This window comes from Piliocolobus tephrosceles, chromosome X (assembly GCF_002776525.5).
Source record: "Piliocolobus tephrosceles isolate RC106 chromosome X, ASM277652v3, whole genome shotgun sequence".
Classification (NCBI taxonomy): Eukaryota; Metazoa; Chordata; class Mammalia; order Primates; family Cercopithecidae; genus Piliocolobus; species Piliocolobus tephrosceles.
The window spans coordinates 69,371,550-69,393,157 of NC_045455.1; positions in this window are offsets into that span (position 1 = coordinate 69,371,550).

The following is a 21,608-nucleotide window of genomic DNA, read 5'->3' on the forward strand; positions in this document are numbered from 1 at the left end:
GGTCAAGGTAGGAACACCCTGTGGAATAGGAACAATGCAGGAAAGCCATAACCTTATGCTTGTGTTGCACTTAGAAAGCTCTGCTTCTCGATAATCAGATTTGAGGAAAGAGATAACTAAGAATTTTTCAGTTTGATGCTGGACTGGACTTTATTGCTTCATAGTTAAGCCATCAGATGAGTGATCTTAGTGTATTTTCAGTAGCCAGAGTTGGGTGATGCTTCTTGAGGACAGGCTCTGTGCCTTATTCACCCTCCTACATGTTTGAGCACCTCTCACTAGGCATTGGACGCAGTCAACATGTCAAGGCAACATTTGAATACATATTTGAATGTTTTGATATTGAGCTTTACTCTACAACCTTATCCGTTATTTTTTCTCATTTCAATAGACTTTGTGGTTAGAAAGACCTGAATTTGGATTCAAGTTGTGTTAGTTAATAGCTGCAAAACTTCAGGCAAGTTACCTTCTCTGAGCCTCCTTACTCACCTCTGAATTGTGGATGACACAGTTATATCTTAGCATTATTGTGAAGATGCAGTAAAGTAGAAAGTATAACACACCTAAGGGTGCTAACAAGGAGGTGCTGAATCTTTTGCTCAATCTCCTTACTGTACCGGACCATTGTGAGACCCTCCCTCAGTGGTTAGAGTGCCTTTCATGCATTACTCTGAACTATTGTTTGTATCATAAGATATATTAACTTTATTTCCTAGTAAAACAAAAACAAGTTAATTTATTCATGGATATAGGCCTGGAGTTCAGCATAGCCAGGATTCAAATCCTGTTCTTTCTAAGTCATATGCCCACAGACTCTTTTTGCTCTTATTTCTCCTCTCTGTTGCAATTAGCAAGATTCTAGCATTAACTGTATTTTATTTTACTCTGGCACTTTGAAAATTGGATCAAGTTTTTGCAGTTTTGTATTCTTGCAGAATCACATATGATAAACACAAAGCAGACAAAACAAAATGCTAAACTGCTGTGGTTATGTTTTGCTGACTCAATATCCCATTCCTCAACTAGCAGAAATTGGTTTCCTTTGTGCCTATGTCTGCACTTTCACGTATACTCACGTGTGGTCAGCTGAAAAATGCCTCCTCGAAAGATATCCATGTCAAACTACTGGCAGCTGTGAATGTGATCTTATTTGGAAAAAGGGTCTTTGCAGGTGTAATTAAATGAAGGATGTTGACATAAGGTGATCATTTGGGATTGCTCAGCTGGGCCCTAATTCGAATGACAAATGTCTTTATGAGAGAATGGCAGAGGGAGATTTGAGACAGATAGGAGTGAAAACACAGAGAGGAGAAGGAGGCAATGTGACCACAGAATAAGATATTGGAGTGAAGCAGCCACAAGTCAAGGAATGCCTAGAGCCACCAAAAGCTGGAAGACACAGGAAAGGAGCCTCCTGGAGAGCCTTCTAAGGGAGCACAGCCCCACCGACACCATGATTTCAGACTTCTGGTTCCCAGAATTGTGGAAGAGTAAATTTCTGTTGTTTCAAGTGGCGAAGTTGGTGGTAATTTGCTACTGAAACCCCAGGAAAGTAATATACCATGTTTTTATTGGTATATGATAAATATAATGAGAAGAAATTATATCTCTTGAAGGCCTACCCTCTTCTGTGATTTCTATCTCAGACATTGCTCCAAGCTTTGAAGTAACTATCAGCTTTGTTTCTTATCTTAACTAAGATATAAATCTTAATGCAGCAGCTGCCTCAGCTGGTGGTGTAGCTGCAGGGTCTGCTAACCCATCTTGAATAGAGCAAGGTCAGATGACTTCTAGCGGAGTTTGGAAAACTGGGTCTTGAAGACCCAAGGTTAGCTTTTTTGTCTTTAATCATTTGCTTAGAGGAAGGTGGAAAGGTGAGGTCAGAATTTCCATTAAATATGGAAAATATTAATTAGGGAAATGGGCAAAGAAGATTGTCTCATTACCTGGCAAATTAATTTTAGCTCACCAGCAACATGGTGCCACTAGAGCTGAAGATCCTGCCAATGAGTAGTTTAATATATTCTTTGCAAGGAGGTGACAACTGCCACAGTGAAGCATGTGCATCGTTTTAAAATGAAAGTAAATTCCTGTAGAATACTATTGAGGTAAAAATCAGAGTGATCTCTTGACGTCTAGAAATGAATGAAATGACCAAGGGTTATGTGTAAGAGATTGGTAGCGAATAATTGCAGATTTAAGATGGAAAATGAAATAGATTAAATCTTAAAGACTGAGACAAGGATTCTGTTTCTGAAGCTAATGCAGTGCAATCTCTGTATCTTACTAGTGAGGAGGGAAAGGAAAATGGCATTCTGATGAAAGAAACCTGTCCACAGTGATGATTTCTCTAAGGGCCTATTTTCATTGTCAGAAAATCCAAGAGACAAATTGTGTTGCGAGGGCACAGAATTAATCTTTCTCTGAACAACGACCAGAACAAAAATGCAATTAAAAATATATAGATTTACACCTAGAAGTCAATCTGTTTGAAAGGATGCGGTTCCTCTGACAGGTGTCAGGTGAATAGGGACTCACACGAATTAAACAATCTTCCTGGTTACAAGAGCTGTGGAAGTTGGATTTGATTTCAGGTCAGAGTTGTTGGTCACTCAGAGGTGGTCTCTGTGCTGCAGGAAGGGCAAATTAATTCTGGTGAGCAAAAAATAGAAGTGGAGATGCTCCTGTTCTTCCCCATTTTGTCGCAATTTTATAAATTCTCTATTTTGCTGTAATATCCGTCATAAATTCTACTTTAATGGCTGATACTGGGTCAGAGACATTAGACAAGTGTCCCTATGGCTCAGGTCCCTTCCTCTCTCTCTCTGCCTCTTTCTTTCTTTCTTTCTTTTTAAAAATAAGTCTCTATCATTATCTTAGTGCTTGAATGAAAGCTAAAAAAACAGAATATAGAGGGCAACAGTCTCTTCCCTTCAATTGTTAATGTCTACATGTAATTTTCTGGGGAAATAGATTAAAAAGAATGTGTAATTTTTGGAAATCAGCTATTCAGTGGTAAATATAAGGCATGATTCTTCTTGTCACATAAGTATAAGAATTTTTAAAAAGTACCAAGAAAGAAAACTAAAATAAGGAAAGCAGTGAGTGCTGTCTCTTGGAGATTCCTATCACTATCACATCTGGGTTATCTGGGACTCCTTGACAAGGTTTTATTCATGTTGGGTGTGTATTATCATTGTTGTATAATAAACTAGCTTAAGTCTATCATCTTCAAATAGCAGACATTTATTATATCCGAGATTCTGTGGGTCAGAAACCAAGAAGTGGCTTAGCTGGTGGTTCTGTCTCAGAGTCTGTCCTGGGGTTGTCGTGAAGCTATTGGCTAGGGCCATAGTCACCTCAAGTCTCGACCGTGGGAATATCTATTTCCAAGCTCATTCACGCAGTTGCTGGCTCTTGGCAGAGTGGGCAGTTAGCAGTGGCTGTAGCCAGGCTGGCCTTGCTGAGTGGAAGTCCATGTTGCTGAGCCCATGCATAACCTCCATCCTTGCCTCCACTGCCTCTTTGTGAACCAACTGGGCAGTGGCAGAAATGGCAGGGAAGGAGGCTGACTAGCCTCCACAGACTGGTCATCCAACCCACTTGATTATTATAATCCTTCCCTGAAGTCACTTTTTTCATGAGGGACACAAATATCTTTATACTCTACTCATTTGAACATATCTCTCTACATACTTCTTTCCTACACTTACTAGCCACCAATTTTCTAGTTGTGTTTCTTTCAAGTCTCTGACCATCCCACCAAACAATTTATTAGCCACAGCTCATAAATTGGTATAGACATGTATCTTTGGACATCTCTCTTTCTTGAAAAGTGAACAATCTGGTGCACTGCTTGAAGTTCAGCCCACTGGAAGAACCTCCCTTCACCTTCTGGGTTCTTCCAGATTGGGACTGTAATATTGCAACCCTCCACTTTGGTTGGTTAACTGCATGTTGCGCAGAACTATATGTAATCCAAGTCTTATATTATTTTCTTCAATCAAATGATTGTAGAGAACTCCCTAAGAGGCCATAGATATTGTGTGTGTGTGTGTGTGTGTGTGTGTGTGTGTGTGTGTGTGTGTATGAGAGAGAGAGAGAGAGAGAGAGAGAAAGAGTATAATGTATCATGATTGGGATCATTTCTTGTCAGACTTGTGTCTAAAGACCTGCTTACGCCTGACCTCATAGTGCTGCTGTGCATGCCCATCTCTATAGCTGGGTGAGTTAGAACATACCCAGTTCATAATTAATGTTTAATGTTAATGACAGTTCAGGTTTAATGTTAACTTGATATCCTATGGACAAGTATTCAGTCTCTACCAATGCCCAGCAGCAAACCAAATGCTGTTTCTCAAGATAAGTGCAATTATCTTCAGAGGTTGGAATAACTTTACTCCAAAATCCTAACCATCTTCACTATAATTCATGTATAGAGGCCTCCCAAAGGCTTCAAACAGCATCCTTATGGGCCACTGCCACTTCAAGCACCACCAGATCTGCTAAGTTATACAGGCCATGTAGCAGAGCACCTTGCATGGCAGCCTGGGCCTGTTGCAGACCCTCTCTCATTTTAAGCACCACTAAAAACTGGCAGGTCCTATGGATCAGTTTGTAAGTGGGTTGAGGTATATATTGCCCCTCAAATCAAAAGAGGGCTAGTAGGTGTTATACTTTTTTCTTACTGGCAGGGAGGGCAAGGTGCAGCAATTGTCTTTCTCTTGGAAAGGCTATCTCAACATTCCCCAGACAAGTGGGCCTCTAGAAATTTAATTGAGGTGGCAGGCCCTGGAATTGTTATGGAATTTATTTTCTATTCTTTGGTATTTTAGTATCTTATTAATATATCTAGAGTAGTTGCTATTCCCTGATCACCAGGACCAATCAACATCACATCATCAATTTCATGGACATCCTGTGGAGGGGAAAGGAAGTCAACGTCCCTGCAAACTTGATCATGACATAGGGCCGGAGAGTTGATATACCACTGAAGTAGGTCAGTAAGGATATTTTGCCAGTCTTCCTAGCTGGAAGCAAACTGCCTCTGATGGTCTTTACTAATAGATCTAGAAAAAAAAAATTTCCCAAAGAAATTCCTGCATAACAAGTACCAATAGATGTGTTTACAAATGAAACCACATTTGGAAGAACAGCTGCAATTGGAGTCCTCACCTAATTACGCTTATCATAGTTCACTGTCATTCTGCAAGACCTGCCTTCTTCAGAAGCCAAACAGGCAAACTGAATAGGGACGTGTTAGGAGTTGGGAATAAGCACCCTTGCATCTTTCAAGTCCTTGATAATGGCACTAATATTTGCAATTTCTACAAGAATGGTATTGCTTTTGGTTTACTATTTTCCTAGGTAAAGACAGTTCTAGTGGCTTCTGCTGGACTTTCCTACAGTACTAAGCCTTATTCCATGGTCAGGGAACCAATGTGGATATTCTTCCAGTTTGTGAGCCTATCTATTCCAATTACACCTTCTTGAAATGGTATAAAAACCATACATCGTGTTTAGACTCACTGGGCCCACTATAAGAGAGCCAAAACTCCATTGATCCCCATTCACCTGACCTTCACAAGCTTCTTTTGTTCTGACGTGATAGAGAAGTGACACTTAGGTTTCCAGGAAACACTTAGGTTTACAGTTTAGAGTATCTGGTAAATCCCTAGAAAGCCTGATTATTTCCCCTTCCTCAATGTGCAATTATTCCAGTAAATGGCTTCAGGTACATTTTGGGACAGCTGAAAAGATTAGTAGCATACAGGCACTTTTTTGGAAGCATAGCATGGTTTCTTCTTAGAAGGATCTGGCCTCCTCTTTATTTAAGGAGATCTGGGCCTATCCACTGGCTCAAGCTGGGGATTGAGTGAGGGACTGTGACTCTGTTTTGGTGATCCAAGTTAGACTTCTGTTCACTATCTCTAGAGCTTTCCTCCTGTTTGGACGAACAGAGGCAAGATGGTGCACTTCTGGGTTCTTCATCCCCCCAACTTTTCCGGCGCGCATGAAAATGCAGCCGGCGCCCGGGAAGGTGCAGATCAACTGGGCATGCACCAGGTGACGTCAATCCGAAGAGACCAAGATTTACCTGGTCGCACCTGCGGAACGCCCCCCCACACGCCCTTACCCCGCCTATTGCCCTCCCACTCCTAGAAAAGCCGCTCTCGGCCAGCACGCCACGCGCCTTCCTCAGTCCCTCACTCCGGTCGGGACTGTATTAGGAACTCCGTCTGAGAGCTTCACCGGGTGACTCTCTGGCCTCCTTTGCCGGAGGCTGACAGACCTCACCTCCATACCTTCTTCCCTGAAGCTAGGTGACCAAAATAAATTTGCAGTTTTGCTCCTACCCTTGCCTACTCACTGGTTCTTTTGTGCCCGCTCTGGTGGTCTTAGAAAAACAAATCACCTCCTATACAAATCAAGTAAGATTTTAGTCGGCTACTTTGCTGTGCATTATGGTAACCAGGCACAACTTGCTCATGGATAGCAGAATCAGCTCTTGCCTGAGAGTTTTCAGCCTACCCTTCTCCACAATTTGCCCTGCAGATTTTGCTTTGCCTAGCCAACCCTGACAGTCACTAATTCCTTGCAGTAAGTCTCTTAATACATATTTCCCATTGGTTCTTTTTCTCTGGTGGAGCTCTGACTGACACGGAAGCCATGCTTCCTCCCATTATTTTCAAGCTTTTATTCTCATGTCATTCCCTCATATTTCATTATTTGTCTCCTCATTGTTCAATAGCAGCCATGGTATATCAAACAAGATCATCTTTAGTGGCATAAAACTGATTAATGTCTTATTTCAAAAAGAGATTTATTGTTCTCATATAACTGTTAGTCTAAAGGTGGCAGTCCAGGCTCATTCCTCAAGGGAAACTTCAAGGATCAAGGTTCCTTTTAACCTGCTACTACTATCCCTAGGACATAGTTTTCCCACTCTTGATTTTAAGGAAATAGCAAAGTTCTTCTAACCTTTTCTCTACAGCTTTGTGCCTGGATACTAGCAGGAAGGAAAAGGAGGAGCAAAAGTGGAAGGTTTGTGCCAACTAGTTCTTATCCTTTTTAATGAGGAAAACAAGAGCATCCCTATTCTGCTCTTATCTCACCAAGTTCCATGGCCATTCTGAGCTGCAGCAGAGTCTGGGGAGGTGAGTATTTTTTATTGCTCATATTTTCTTCCCAAAACAAAAATGGGGTTCTCTATGGAAGGAAGAGATGCATAATGGATATTGAAAGTTCCTACTGCTTGGGATTTTCTTCTTTTCCGAGTTTGTATGTGTTGAAGTTGGTGGATAGACATGAGAAGCAGATTGAGGGATCTGCGGAAAGGGAGAGGAAGAGGAGGAGGGGGCTGTCAGAGGAGTAATGGATGCTAGAGGAATGGATTCCCTCCAGTTTTAGTAAATATACATAATTTTCACTGCATGTAAACTCTTGTTCTCTTCTTAAGAGAGAAGGCTTGGGAGGTAAGGATTCCTTAAACTTCAAGCCATTTCTGCTGCCTTTTCTCTCTGAAAGAAGAACCTCTTTTCCCCCATTATTGCTTGCTGAGTCTTATGAGGGTTTGTTTTGACCCACGATACCTGTTTGGTGATCTTGTACCTTCTCTGTCAACAACCAGAGTGACTTCTTTGGGTTTGGGTTTCCATTTTTCCATTCCTTGGAGACGTTGTCTCTAAATGTGCTGTCAAAGTAAGAGAATGACTCTCAGCTTATGATGTTAGGCTGAGTAGTTAGGAAGGACAGAATTTATAACATCAGTGAAAGAATTACTTTCAGGCAGGTGGAACTTGGGAAGATACCAGGTCACACCATACAGAAGTTTCCTACTTGGCCTAAACACAGATGTTTTGGCTGTGGAAATTCTCCTTAAACGCATTCTAGTGTCACTGACTATTCAGGTCCCATCTGAATGCTTCCTAAATCCCTGTGGAATAAACTTTGAACAGGGTGGCCTACCCTGCAGAAACCTCTGTCCTATGGTCATCACAGTATTTAATTAACAAGACATCAGCTGTACTGAATATTAGTTAAGTGGCAGGCCTTTCTGCCAACGACTTATTAGCATGCCATCTTCTGACGCTGTACCAGAATAGAACATTGATTATTTGGGGGCGGGGCCATGGTAGTTAACACATTTGTTATGTGCAACTCTGTACTATATCCTCTAGTATATCTTATAAATCATACATATATAAATTGACAAACTGACAGCATGAAGCTACAGAAGCTACTGCACCATAAAATTTCTGCATCTAGACTAATAATGAATATGGTGAGATAAACCTGGTGTCATAGTTCATAAACTATGTAGAAAATAATGTTAATTTCTCTTTTGCTCCAAGATAAGTATTGCCAGTCTCAATGGAAAACTATTCAAATTATCAGGGTTTCTGCTTCTTAGATTAGTAGGTTTTAATAATTTAAGTCATATCTTTGATTTCTAAGCTGTCTCCATGGTAACCTAGTTGGAAGTCTTCGTGGCTACTAAATGGGTGAGAACATGTCCCATGGCCACTTTGACTTGTGGAAAACTGCCAATAGCTGTTTATTCTTATCAGACACAGAGCACAGAGCATCTCATTAGAGCTGAATTATCCCCAAAACCTTCGTACTGAAAAAGATTTAGACCCTTACATTTCAGGATGGGGGACTCCTCTGCTCTCTGCCTGACATGATACCACCTACCCCCATGTCCCACCCGTCCAGCCCATGTTTTCTATTGTGGTGTGACCAGTGTCCAAATTCCCTGATTCTGCTGGAAATTAAAACTTCTCAGAGGCAGAATGGCTTGTGATTGCTACTATGGTCATTGTTTGTGACCTTTATGTACCCTCTGTGATGACCTTGTGATTTTCTGTGTTCTCCAAGCCAGGAATATACTTTGTCAGCTGATCTATCACCACATTTGGATAAAGTTCTCTTCATGTTCATGACCCACTTATGCATAATAACAACATAAAGTGAAGGAAGAGGAAGGGAGTCTTAGAGCACTCAATTCTTCATTGCCTGCCATTCCATTCTCTGGCAGCTCATTAGACAAGGCTGCCAAATCCTAAGGTGAGATGTCAGGCTACTTTGAAAACTACATTTACTAAAAACTTCATTTGTAACAGACACCTAGGGGAACATAGGAGAGTGTCACAGAACAAATATTGTCGCTGACAATATTTTTTTCTGAATCTATTATTTATCCTTTTCTTGCAACTGTCAGAACATATTTGTTTGGGTAGTCATTTCAAAATGCTGGCAGGAGTTTGTAGAATCCATTTTTTAGTTTATCTTCTATGGTGGTCTCATGGAGCAGTTGTCTTGTTCATGTCCTAGAGAGATACAGCCCACAGGAGTTCAGAGAGTTAAGGCTGAGTAGTTAGGAATTCAGGGAGCATTCAGATGGGGACTGGATAGTCAGTGCCACTAGATTGAGTTTAGGGAGAATTTCTACAGCCAAAATACCTTTGTCTGGGCAGAGTAGGAGACTTCTGTATGGTGTGACCTGGTATCTTCCTATGTCCCACCTGCCTCAAAGTAACTCTTTCATTGATGTTATAAATTCTGCCCTTCATAACTACTCACTTACCTAAGTCAGGGACTTCAGTTAAGCTGACTAGGGAAAGTGCAGGATAAGAAATCCTCCCATAAATATATTGTAATACTTCAACATCTCATTTACCATGTCTATCCTCTCTTTCTTTTCTTTCTTCCCACAAAAAAATTCTTCTAAAAAATGGTAATTTCTCAGATTTTTAATCTCCTCAGATCAACCACAATCCTGCATTCTATGGTTTAACTGGCCATGGCAGAGACCACTAGCTGTCTGAAACAAATTTGTGCTCCTCTTTACACAGTGGGCAGCTGCTCAGTGAGACTACACTTCCCAGAAGCCTTTGCATCAAGGCAGGGTCACATGACTAATTTTCACCAACAGAGTGTGAGTGGAATAATATACTCCTCTTCTGGGCTAGGGTTTTAAGAAATGTTTGTGCATTTTCTACTCTTTCTTCTCGGGATATTTGGCTGGATTCAAAGAACTCTGAAACCCAAGGTGATGGAGGACCACAGGATGGAAGGTGCCTGAATCCTGAATGACTGTGTGGACAGTTTACAAACATTTGGGCATGTCTCTATCACATAAACTTCTTTTGCTTCTTTTATTGCTTCTTACCTTCCCATGATTTTCCTGGGTGAATGACTAATTAGAAGAGTAAGATGAGGTAGAGGGTGAAATAGAGAGATGATAAATTCTGCTTTGGGGATATTAATCTGAGTTGTATGTAGACGTCCAAGTGAAGATGTCAAGCAAAAATTTAGATATTTGCACCCTGGTGTGGTGGTTCATGCCTGTAATTCCAGTACTTTGGGAAGCTGAGGCCACTGGAGGTCAGGAGTTGGACACCATTCTGACAAACATGTCGAAACCCCATCTGTACTGAAAATACAAAAATTAGACAGGTGTGGTTGTAGGTGCCTGTAATCCCAGCTACTTGGGAGGCTGAGGCAGGAGAATCACTTGAACCTAGGAGGCAGAGGTTGTAGTGAGCCGAGATCATGCCATTGCACTCCAACCTGGACAATAAGAACAAACCTTGTCTCAAAAAAAAAATTTAGATATTTGCCTGTGGATTTTCGAGGAGAAATGTGGTGAGAGTAAAAGTTTCAGAGTCAACAACCTAATACTTGCATTTAGCTCCAAAAGAATTGTTGAAACTTTATAGGGAAAGAGGGTAGAGATTAAAGAAGTGCCTGAAGTTGAGACTTAACATTCCTTAACATTTAGAGTTTGGGTAGGAATGGAGTTCAGGAAAGAGCAGAAGGAAAAGTAGAAGGGATATCAGGAGAGCATGAGGTCAGAGAAATCAAGAGAGAAATATTGTTCAAGATGGAAGATGTGGCCACCATTATGAGTTCTACTGAGTGGTGAAGTAGCTACGGGAGCCATTGGTGGCCTTGACAAGAGACATTTCCTGGGATGGTGGTTGGAACCTAGACTAGAGCAGATTGAGGAGAGAGCCAGCAGTAAGGCCACAGAGAAAAGGGAACACTTACACACTGTTGGTGGGAATGTAAATTGGTTCATCGACTGTGGAAAACAGTTTGGAGATTTCTCAAAGAACTTAAAACAGAACTGCCATTTGACTCAGCAGTCCCGTTACTGGGTATATATTCAAAAGAAAATAAATCAAATAACTTAAAACAGAACTACCATTTGACTCAGCAATCCCATTACTGGGTATATATCCAAGAGAAAATAAATCATCTTAACAAAAAAGACACATGTTCTCATATGTTCATCACAATACTATTCACAATATCAAAGAACTAGAATCAACCTAAGTACTCATCAACCATGGATTGGAAAAAGAAAATGTGGTAATATATACCATGAAGTACTACAGAGCCATAAAAAATAATGAAATCGTGTCTTTTGCAGCAACATGGATAGAGCTGGAGGCCATTATCCTAAGTGAATTATACAGGAATAGAACACCAAATATTACACATTCTCATTTATAAGTGGGAGCTAAATACTAGGTACTCATAGACATAAAGATGGTGATAATAAGGCTGGGCGCAGTGGCTCACGCCTGTAAACTTTAGGAGGCTGAGGCAGGCGGATCACGAGGTCAGGAGATCGGGACCATCCTGGCTAACACGGTGAAACCCCGTTTCTACTAAAAATACAAAAAATTAACCGGGCGTGGTGGCGGGCGCCTGTAGTCCCAGCTACTCGGGAGGCTGAGGCAGGAGAATGGCAACCCGAGAGGCGGAGCTTGCAGTGAGCCGAGATCCTGCCGCTGAGACTCTGTCTCAAAAAAAAAAAAAAAAAAAAAAAAAAAAAAAAAAAAAACGATGGCAATAATAGACACTGAAGACTACTGGAGAGAGAGGGTGAAAGGGGGAAGAATTGAAAAACTAACTGTTGGGTACATACTCTGTGCTGGGCGATGGGATCGTCTGTATCTTAAACCTCAAAATCACGCAATATACCCATATAACAAATCTGTACCCCCTGAATCTAAAATAAAAGTTGAAATAATGAAAAAAGGTGTTCATCATCATTAGCTATTAGAAAAATGCAAATTAAAATTACAACGCAGGCTGGGCCCAGTGGCTCATGTCTGTCATCACAGCACTTTTGGAGGCCGAGGTGGGCGGATCACGAGGTCAGCAGATCGAGACCATCCTGGCTAACACGGTGAAACCCCGTCTCCACTAAAAATACAAAAAATTAGCCAGGTGTGGTGGCGGGCGCCTGTAGTCCCAGCTACTTGGGAGGCTGAGGCAGGAGAATGGTGTGAACCTGGGAGGTGGAGGTTGCAGTGAGTCGAGATCATGCCACTGAACTCTAGCCTGGGCGACAGGGCGAGACTTTGTGTCAAAAAAAAAAAAAAAAAAAAAAAAGACAATGCAATATCACTACAGATCTACGTGAATGGCTAAAATAAAAATTAGTGACAAGACCTAATGCTAGCAGGTTACAGGGAAACTGAATTACTCTTACCTTGTTGGTATGCATGGGTGGGAATGTAAAATGGTACAGTCACTCTGAAACAGTTAAGCAATTTCTTATAAAACAAAATATGTATAGTACACCTCAGAAATTTCACTCAGGCATTTATTACAGAGAAATGAAAACTTACATGCACACAGAAAACTTATACATGAATATGCATGAATATGCATAGTAGCTTTATTTGTAATAGCCAAAAAGTAGAAAAAACCCAAATATTATTTTTACAGGTGAATGGTTAACAAACTATAATACACCCATATGATGTAATATTACTCAGCAATAGAAGGGAATGAACAATTGATACTAGCTACAATTTATATAAATCTTCAGAATTTATGCTGAGTGAAAAAAAATCAATCCCCAAAGATTAACTACTGTATAATTTCAAATACACATGCACACACACACACACACACACACATACATATGCATATATGTATTTTTTAAATGATACAACTTTAGCAAAGGAGCGCATTAATGGTTTCCAGGGCTTAGGGAAAGAAAGCTGGGGGCGGGGGGCGGGGGAGATGAGAAGGAGAAAGGGGTCAGGAAAGAATGAGAGACAGGCAGGTGTGGTTATTAAAGGGCAACCAACTGGAGGGATCCTAGTGATGATGGAATGGCTCTGTGTCTTGACAGTGGTGAAGGATATCTGACCCTATACATGTGAGAAAATTAAGTACAACTAAATAGATGCATGTGCACACACATGCACAGGACAAAAAGCTGCTCAAATCTAAATAAGATCCATGGATTATATGAATATCAATATCCAAGTCATGATATTGTATCATAATTTTGCAAGATGTTACCATTGGGTAAAGGGTACATGACATTGCTTAGTTTTATTTCTTACAACTGCCTGTGAATCTACAAATTTCTCAATTAAAAATTTGATTTATAAAAAGCAAAAAAAAAAAAAAAAGAAATTACATAAAAAGAGGGGCAGGGAAATTAGGTAGAATGGGAAGGGATGTGAAGTGTGGGATCAAGAGGAAGATTTTCTAAAGGTAAAAGGTACTCGAGCCTCTTCTAATGCTATTGGAAATAATCCAGTGGGGACAGGGAAAGAAATGATGCGGAAAGAGAGGGAGGGAGAGAGAGAGAAAGATACATATATATAAAAGAATATATTATTTTTATATATTATATATTATAATATAATAAAGAATACATATAAAATAATAGATATAATATATATATTAAAGAAGAGAAGTCCTTGAGAAATAGATGAGTGATGAAGAGAGGAACCCCAGTGGGGGAACTGAGCTTTGAGAGCAGGAGGGACATGTCTTCCACTCTAACAGGAGAGAAGGAGAGGTATTAGTTAAGTGAGGATGCAGGCAGATTTAGTGTTGGGAAGACGACGGATTTTATTTCTATTTTCTGAATGAAATATGAGGTGGGACGTCCGATGGAATTGAGGGGGAGGAGGTGGTGAGAAAAGTCTAAAAAGAGTGGGTATGAAGGTTGTAGTAGCCAAGGATATCCAGTCCTAAACCCTGAAATCTGTAAATGTTTCCTTACATGGCAAGTATTTTGCAGATGGGATTAAGGATCTTGCCTTGGGAAGACTGTCTTGGATTACCTGAGTAGGACCTAAATGGGATTACATAAAAGCAAGGCAGAGGGAGATTTCACACAGACACTGTGTTAGACCATTCTTGTATTGCTATAAAGAAATACCTGAGAGTAATTTATAATGAAAAGAGGCTTAATTGAATCACAGTTCTGCAGGCTGGACAGGAAGCATGATGCCAGCATCTGCTCAGCTTCTAGGGAGGCTTCTGGAAGCTTTCAATCATGGTGAAAGGCAAAGCGGGGAGTAGATACGCCACATGACAAATGCAGGAGCAAGTGAGAGAGAGTATGGTTGGAGGTGCCACACCCTTTAAAAAATTATACTTTAAGTTCTGGGGTATGTGTGCAGAACGTGCCATTTGTTACACAGGTATACACGTGCCATGGTGGTTTGCTGCACCCATCAACCTGTCATCTACATTAAGTATTTCCCCTAATGCTATCCATCCCCTTGTCCCCCACCTGCTGACAGGCACTGGTGTGTGATGTTTCCCTCCCTGTGTCCATGTGTTCTCATTATTCAACTCCCACTTATGAGAGAGAACATGCAGTGTTTGGTTTTCTGTTCTTGTGTTAGTTTGCTGAGGATGATGGTTTCTAGCTTCATCCATGTCCCTGAAAAGGACATGAACTCATCCTTTTTTATGGCTGCATAGTATTCCATGGTGTATATGTGCCACATTTTCTTTATCCAGTCTATGATTGATGGGCATTTGGGTTGGTTCCAAGTCTTTGCTGTTGTAAATAGTGCTGCAATAAATGTACGTGTGCATGTATCTTTATAATAGAATGATTTATAATCCTTTGGGTATATACCCAGTAATGGGATTGCTGGTTCAAACACACTTTTAAATGAGTGGATTTCATGTGAACTCAGAGTGAGACTTCACTTATCAAGCGGATGACCCAAGCCATTCATGACAGATCTATTCCCATGATCTAGCATCACTCACCAGGCCTTACCTCCTGCACTGAGGGTTACAATGCAACATGACATTTGGGTGGAAACAAACATCAACACTATATTAGACACATAGAGGAGAAGGTGGTGTGAAGATGGAGCAGAGAGGGGCTACCAGCCAAGAAATATCACTTGCTACCAGAAGCTGGAAGAACTGAGGGATAAATTCTCTTCTAGCGCCTCCAGAAAGAATGTGGCCCTGCTGACACCTTGATTTTAGCCCGTCAATACTGCTTTCAGACTTCTGGTCTTCAAACTGAGATAATAAATTTCTGTTGTTTAAGCCACTAAGTTTGTGATAACTTATTGCAGCAGGCATAGGAATCGAATGTACAGGTACTCTACAGTTGTACCTTTCATTCAGTAGCTCTCAGTAAGACACTGTGGGGGGTGAAATAATTTCTCCTAGGATAGTCAGTCACCTAGTACTTATTAGTACTTTTGTTAGCACTGGTACTAATAATCTAGCTAGTTTTCTGTGCTGCTGACAATTTCCAAATTCACAGACAAACAGACAGACAGACAGACACACACACACACACAATTTTTTTCTCCCTGCAAAACTACAAATTTTTGAAGGCAAGCACCTGCTCTATAGGTTTTTTGTTTTTTCCTAAAGTGTTCCTTTATTGTGCTTAGAACAGTACTGGGATGTGACAGATACTAAAAAACTAGTATTTGAATTTAAATGAAGTAGTCACTTAAGTACACATTTAATTTTGTTTTAGTTCATATACAAATCTATGGTCTTTTGGCCTGTGAATTTTGGGGAAAAGTATGTCTATTTCACTGTACTGTTGACAGAATGAGGCAGTGGATGGGAAAGTGGCTGTCCATGGTGCTGCGCGAGCTTGTTTTGACATGAAGCCTCCTCTGTCTAGGGCTTCACAACTCCAGTTCTAGTGTATTTCCCTGGGACAGAACTGTGTTTTCTGAAGACTTTACAAAAATGCTTTTATGAAACAGTCTTGGTAGGTAGTGTTGAATATTTTACTTTTTGAGTCAGATAATTTGTTTCAATTAATTTATTGTTGATTTTTCTTCACTTAATGGGATATACATATAATTTTTACTATACTTAATAGAATATATCCTGCTTTCTTAATTCCTGGGGCAGTTTGCTTTGATCTTCCACTTCCTCCTTATCTAGGCCTTCACTTCTAATTGGTTTATTTACCAAGTAAAGAAATGTTTTAAAAATACTTATATGAGAATGTAGAACTGACACAAAACAAACAGGATGTGTTCTCAGGTAAATTATAATTCATTAATCTATCCATTTATTAATCCATCTATCCATTATCCATCCATTTTGACAAATATTTTTCAAATGCTTATTGTGGTACAGGCCCTATATCATGGGTATAATAAAAATAATAATATTAGTAATAATAAAACATGCCATCTCTTTCATCAAGGAGTATATACCTGGGGAGGTAAGGGAGATAAGTGACTATTGTGTTGTGTGTTTTTAGTGCTATGGTAGAGATGAGAACATGCTGCTTTAGCAGCATGGTGGAGGGCCATCTAGCCATCTAGTCAGGGGCAAGAGGGCTGGAAAGGGTAAAGAGAGCACAGAGGAAGTCAATCTCAATTGTGAAGAACCGTAGATTAGCTGAGTGAGGGTTATTCTAAGCATAACACAATATGGCACCACCCGACCTGAACCATTCTTCCAAATAAGATACAGTCTCTTGGTACTCCTTGTAGCCTTCCTTGATTGACCTAACCTAAAGTTACCTCAGTCTCCTCCAGTCTGCAGAATGTATGCTATGTATGGTGTTTTTCACATCTGCCCTGCACAGCTTGGTGTGGTGGGAGCACCAGGGTGTGTTTGGGAAGACTGGAGTTGAGTCTTCCTTCACCTATCTGCCAATGCTTCTTGACGCACATGCCTTTTCACTCCCACCTTCCCACTTTCTATTCCAGCCATTCTGACCTACCTGAAGTTCCTTCATGTGCATTTCCCCATACATTCCTGACCTTTGCAGGGGCTAATTTCATTTCTGCTGCTGAGAAAGTTAATTTACGTTAGGTAAAGAGGACTAATATTTGATGTAATGTCAAGAGTAATTAAATTGATGACGACAAAATATCTTTCTGGTCTAGCTTTTATTGAAATGAAGCTGCTGTTTTAATCCCCCTTTGAGATGGAGTGGGAGTGGGGAGGGTATGATATCTCATTTTCAGGGTAATTTATGAAATATGTCATTTTCAGTGGGACCATTTGTGAATTAACAATAAGGGATTTGAAAAGCCAGACCTAAAATTTACAGTCATAGCAGTTGGTTTGTTTTAAGAAATAAGTCACCTTGCAGGCTCTGATTAGAAGATGCTCCCAGAGAACTTTTAAAATCTCCCAGTACTCAGAGAACTGTTAGGATCTCCTCTGGTAACTTGTTAGAAATGCAGAATCTGAAATCCCAGGTAATTCATGTACACATTCGAGTTTGAGAAGCAATGCTCTAGGCTATCCATGCTAAGATTTTAGTTCAACCATTCTGCACCACACCCACCGCCTCCATCTCTGGGCCTTAGTTTTCCATCTGTAGGTTGGATAGAGTGGGGTTAGTTGCTAGGTTCTTATTCCTGAGCATGAAGAGACATTGAAGTGGAGGGACTCTTGGGAGGGAGAGAGCTATGTCTGTGCCAGATACGTGGCAAATGCTGTGCTGAACATCATGGACTTTGTATCCTGTAAAATGTAATATACACGCAAAACTGTTCTGTCAGTTGATGAAATGCCAGACCAGAAAAGGTGACTTTTTTTTTTTTTTTTCCTTTGGAGCACCATACTGTGATGGCAAGGGTCATCAGCTATCAGTTATGGACAACAGGGAGCTGAAGTCAAAGGAGAGAGAGCAAGAGAGTAAGGGCATGTGAGCTCAGGGCAGAGCAGCTGCAATGACCTGGGAGGACAGGACCAGGTTAGAACAAAGTGGAAGGAACCAGAGCCATGGGGCTTGGTGAAGCAGAGATTTAATAGGGGCAGAGCAGGGCCGTCTGACAATTTGAGGGGTGTAAAACTGCAAGAGTAAGAGAGTGTTTGATCCACGGAAGATTTCAGCATTCGATGCAAATGAAAACCTCAGTGCAAGATTTTCCAGAAGAGCTGATGAGAAGGGGATAGACTCAAGGGATGTCTGACAGCTTGAATCGTGAAATGGACAGAGTATTGAAGTACACTTCAAATCAATCCTCTCTGCTCTTGGTGTGTGGGGTGGGAAGGGGAAAAGGAAACAGGGTGTTATCTTTTCAGGTTACATTAATAACAGCACACTCACCTTGCTTTTTCCTCCACAGAGTCCTCATTGGATCTATCCCAGTGACTTCCACCTAGTCTTTACTGGTCTGCTTATGTTAACTACCATTAAATATTTGCCCAGTCTTGATATGCTTCAAATCTTTTTTCATTTAATTCTAGCCTGAGAGCTCCAGAGTCTTTTCCATTTCACTTCACCCTCCATATCCCCCTGTTCAAAAATGCCACAGCACATCTCACAGGTGCTGCCTGGAACTGATGAACAGCTGTTCAGTTAAGCTGTTCCTTTTCAGTGCCATCTCCTGCCAAGTTTTTACAAGAGCTACAGACATGCAGAGAAATCAGAAATGACTGAAAAGCTAGCATTCCAAATAGTGCCAAAAAAAACCCAACAAAAATAAACTAGATAAGTGAAAGATAGCATAATTAACCCTTGCACAATGTGGAGGGGACTGAGTCACTTGCCACCTCTCCTGGGACCTCTGAGAGAAACTGATCCTCAGGGGCCGTTGTCACCTATTTAGAGGGGACACATTGTCCACAGTGCCCCATCTTTCCTTAATCTCAAAAGGATTGGCTTTAGTTCCTTTAAATTTAGTTGTTTGAAATGTTCTGTAGCAATGTCTCTTAAGAAGTCTCTGACTTCTTCATTGTGAAGATGCTGTGGCATAGGAAAATCATCTTTGGGTCTGGAGTTGGAAGACTAGGTTCTGACTCACTAGCTAAGTGCTCTTAGGGAAGTCGCTTAGTCTTTTTGAGCATCTGTTGTCCTGCAAAGTCTGTTCCTTCCTCCTGGGTATATGGCTGCACAGCTAAGGACTACATTTCTCAGTTTCCTTCCTAACTGGATATGACCAGTCTCATGACTAAGTTCTCACCAATTGAATATAAGGAGAGGTGTTGTTTGAGAAAATTGCCTACCCTAGACTGTCTCCTCCTTCCCATTCTCTTGAGCTGGATCCTGGATCTGGGGGTGATCCAGATTCTATAGTGCAGATGAGAACAACTTCCCTAGGAACAGCAGACCAAGAAGATGAACAAACCTGGTTCCCAAGATGACGTTGTGAAGCATAGCTTTCCCGCCAGCTTGGACCTCTTAGCTCCACAGGATAAAATGGGAGAGGAACAAATGTCTGCCTTATTTAATCCTCTGTATTGTTGGCTTCTATATTATACCTGCTTAGTCTTCGCCTTAGTTAATAGAACATCTGTATCTTTATTGGTAAGATTGGAGAAATCGTATGTACCTTGCAGAGCTGTTGTGAGAGTTAAGTCACATGATATACACAAATGTTTGACAAATTGTTAAGTACTATGACAACGCTAGCTTTTATAGTTGTTGCCATTCGTTGCATTTGTAAGACTGTGAGGTGGAGCATGGCAAATGATAGGATATAAGGTGAGTACCAATAATCAAGTCTCTGGAGGGGCATGCAGCACTTCTGGTGGTCTATCTTCTGCCCCTGCAGGGAAACATGGGAAGGCATGAATAGAAAAACATGATGTCTTTATGGTAGAATGATTTCTACTCCTTTGGATATATACCCAATAATGGAATTGCTTGGTTGAATGGTAATTCTGTTTTTTTTTTAAATATATGTTTTTATTATACTTAAGTTCTGGGTACATGTGCAGAAAGTGCAGGTTTGTTACATAGGTATACACGTGCCATGGTGATTTGCTGCACCCATCAACCCATCATCTACATTAGGTACTTCTCCTAATGCTGTCTCTCCCCTAGTCCCCCACCCCCTGACAGGCCCTGGTGTGGGATGTTCCCCTCCCTCTGTCCATGTTTTCTCATTGTTCAACTCCCACTTATGAGTAAGAACATGCGGTGTTTAGTTTTCTATTCTTGTGTTAGTTTGCTGAGAATGATGGTTTCCAGTTTCATCCATGTCCCTGCAAGGGACACGAACTCATCCTTTTTTATGGCTGCATAGTAGTCCATGGTGTATATGTGCCATATTTTCTTTATCCAGTCTATCACTGATGGGCATTTGGGTTGCTTCCAAGTCTTTGCTATTGTGAATAGTGCCACATAAACATACATGTGCATGTGTCTTTATAGTAGAATTATTTATAATCCTTTGGTTGTATACCTAGTAATAGGATTGCTGGGTCAAATGGTATTTCTGATTGTAGATCCCCGAGGAATCGCCACACTGACTTCCACAACGGTTGAACTAATTTACACTTTCACCAACAGTGTAAAAGCATTCCTATTTCTCCACATCCACTCCAGAATCTGTTGTTTCTTGACTTTTTAATGATCACCGTTCTAACTGGCATGAGATATGGCAAAGACTCCATGACTAAAACACTGAAAGCAATGGCAACAAAGCCAAAATTGACAATTGGGATATAATTAAAGTAAACAGCTTCTGCACAGCAAGAAAAACTATCATCAGAGTGAACAGACAACCTAGAGAATGGGAGAAACTTTTTGCAATCTATCCATCTGACAAAGGGCTAATATCCAGAATCTACAAGAAACTTAAACAAATTTACAAGAAAAAACAAACAACCCATCAAAAAGTGGGAGAAGGATGTGAACAGACAATTCTCTAAAGAAGAAATTTATATAGCCAGCAAACATATGAAAAAAAGTTCATCATCACTGGTCATTAGAGAATTCAAAACCATAATGAGGTAATTCTGTGTTAAGTTATTTGAGAAATCATCAAACTGCTTTCCACAATAGCTAAACTAATGTACTTTTCCACCAGCAGTGTATGAGCGTTTCCTTTGCTCCACAACCTCACCAACATCTGTTTTTTTTTTTTTACTTTTTAATTATAGCCATTATGACTGGTGTGAGATGGTATCTCATTGTGGTTTTGATTTGTATTTCTCTAATGATCAGTGATGTTGAACATTTTTTGATATGCTTGTTGGCTGCATATATGTCTTCTTTTGAAAAGTGTTCACATCCTTTGCCCACTTTTTAATGAGGATGTTTGGTTTTTGCTTTTAAGTTTGTTTAAGTTCCTTATAGATGCTGGATATTAGACCTTTGTCAGAGGCACAGTTTGCAAATATTTTCTCCCATTCTGTAGGTTGTCTTTTTACTCTGTTGATAGTTCCTTTTGCTGCACAGAAGTTCTTTAGTTTAATTGGGTCTGATTTGTCAATTTTTGTTGTTGTTTCAATTGCTTTTGGCATCTTCACCATAAGATCTTTGTCAGGTCCTACGTCCAGAATGGTATTTCCTAGGATATCTTCCAGGGTTTCTTATTTTTTATAGTTTTTGGGTTTTAAATTTAGGTCTTTAATCCATC